The sequence below is a fragment of the Triticum dicoccoides genome, chromosome 4A (genome assembly GCF_002162155.2).
Source record: "Triticum dicoccoides isolate Atlit2015 ecotype Zavitan chromosome 4A, WEW_v2.0, whole genome shotgun sequence".
Lineage (NCBI taxonomy): Eukaryota > Viridiplantae > Streptophyta > Magnoliopsida > Poales > Poaceae > Triticum > Triticum dicoccoides.
This window is the reverse complement of record NC_041386.1, coordinates 165,545,807-165,548,632: the sequence shown is the minus strand read 5'-3', so window position 1 is coordinate 165,548,632 and position 2,826 is coordinate 165,545,807.

Here is a 2,826-nt window from a genome sequence, read left to right as displayed (position 1 = left end):
CCAGGGATAGGAACCACGGAACCAGGGATCAAACCATGGTGTCCCGTGTGGTTGACCGACGCCTTAGACATTAGGCTGCCTGAGTGCTTGTGTTTCTGTTGGGGAACGTGGTAATAATTTAAAAAAATTCTACATATCACTAAGATCAATTTAAGAGATGCTAGCAACGAGAGAGAGGGAGTGCATCTTCATACCCTTGAAGATCGCTAAGCGGAAGCGTTACAAGAACGCGGTTGATGGAGTCGTACTCCCGGCGATTCAAATCGAGGAAGATCCGATCAAGCGTCGAACGGACGGCGCCTCCGCGTTCAACACACGTACAGTCTGGGAACGTCTCCTCCTTCTTGATCCAGTAAGGGGAGAGGAGAAGTTGAGGGAGAACTCCAGCAGCATGACGGCGTGGTGGTAATGGAGCTCGTGGTTCTCCGACAGAGCTTCACTAAGCACTACGGAGGAGGAGGTGTTGGGGAAGGGAGGGGTTGCGCCAGGGAAGGCGGTGCGGCGGGAGTCATTGGTTCAAATCCAATAGTAGGTAAGTAGGTAGAAAAATAACTAGATAGCATTGAACTTACTTCGCTTCGCTATCTGACCTCTCTCTCCCTCACTATATATAGGGGGAAGGGGGAGAAGGAGGCGCCCTAGGGTTCCCTAGGGGAGGAGCGGCGGCCACAGAGGAAATCCTAGATGGGTTCGGGCGCCCCCACCCCTAGGAAACTTGCCCCCCAAGCCGGGAGGGGCGGCTGCCCTAGGGAAGGTGCCCCCACCTCTCCAGGTTACGTGAGAGGGGTGGGCGGGGTGCACAGCCCCTTAGTGGGCTGGTGTGCCCCCTCCCCTTGACCCATAAGGCCCCCCAACGCTTGTCGGGGCCTCCGAAACACTTTTCGGTCACGCTGGTTGTCACACGGGTACTCCCAGAACAATTCCGTACTCCAATACCCTTCGTTCAATATATCGATTTTCATCTCCGGACCATTCTGGAGTTCCTCGTCACGTCCGAGATCTCATCCGGGACTCCTAACAACATTCAGTAACCACATACTATTCCCATTACAACTCTAGCGTAACCGAACCTTAAGAGTGTAGACCCTACGGGTTCGGGAACCATGCAGACATGACCGAGACACCTCTCCGGCCAATAACCAATAGCGGGATCTGGATACCCATATTGGCTCCCACATGTTCCACGATGATCTCATCGGATGAACCACGATGTCGGGGATTCAATCAATCCCGTATACAATTCTCTTTGTCCATCGGTATGTTACTTGCCCGAGATTCGATCGTCGGTATCCCTATACCTTGTTCAATCTCGTTACCGGTAAGTCTCTTTACTCGTTCCATAACACATGATCCCGTGACTAACTCCTTAGTCACATCGAGCTCACTATGATGATGCATTACCGAGTGGGCCCAGAGATACCTCTCCGTCACACAGAGTGACAAATCCCAGTCTCGATTTGTGCCAACCCAAAAGACACTTTTGGAGATACCTGTACTGCACCTTTATAGTCACCCAGTTACGTTGTGATGTTTGATACACCCAAAGCACTCCTATGATATCCGGAAGTTGCACAATCTCATGGTCTAAGGAAACGATACTTGACATTAGAAAAGCTCTAGCAAACGAACTACACGATCTTGTGTTATGCTTAGGATTGGGTCTTGTCCATCACATCATCTATAATACCTAAATAGTTCATCCCCACTATCCTAATTCTCTTGACATGCAGCCTATCCACCTCAGCAGCCCTGCCATGTCATCTTTTTTCTCCTTTTCTTCAATAAAATTGTGTGAATCAATTTCTATTTAGTATACGTGCCTAACTTTTCCTGTTGAACCAAACGAACAGTCAAGAGTAAAAAAAATCAAGTCATGCGTTATGGTCTTATGGATAGCCATCCAAATTAAAGGCAACTTCCGTGATTCCCTTCCTATTCCCCATGATCAAGTGGCTTGCTTCGTCCTTCCCGTCCCAGAGTCGCTTCCTTCAATCAGTTACGACCTAGGCAATCGAACAGACGTTGCTCCACTAAGCTGGTCCCTTGACCTCTCCACTACGATCTACTATAAAGGTTGGTTTCATAGCATGGTACTACCACATGGAAATCAAGAGACCCTTCGTGGTTCTTCTCCTCTTCCGCCCCACGCGGGCTAAGGCGGAGCGCCAGGTTCTGCACACCACGCGGTGATGTATCCGGTCGGCAGGCGGATGAGGATCTCCACGAGCACGTCGGCTGGCAAATGCGGGAGCGCGTCCATGGTGAAGGTGGAAGAGGAACTGAGGATCGTATCAAAAGCAGGAGAGGGTCCGCTACATGCCGCAGCCTCTGCAGCTTCTCTTGGCGACACTGCAGGTGATTAACCTTCATGATTTCTTATTCTATGTTGCCGGACGACCACAACACATGTAATGATGCAGGAATGTTGCCATCCACTCAATCTAAGCAACTGATTTTAGCTGCGTAAGGGGCAGCCCAAGATAAGTACGCGTACAGTTGGTCCTTTCAGGTCAAATGTCCAGTTCTTCGCTTCCCCTTCTCAGATTCATGTGATTTTTAATCTATGGATTCTATCAAATTGGCACACACACATAGATTTAACTAAATTATATACTTATGTGTAATTAGGAGGGTAATAGATAACGCATATTACATCTTTTGACAATGGCAAAATAAAAAAATTGTTCATATTACTAAATTATATTTTTTATCACATTCCTTTCTGTAATTATATATAGATGCCTGATGTTATGGAATAATATGAATATTTCATATGCAGCTCACATATGCCAACTGTCATTTCTTTCAAAATTCCCTTATGAGACG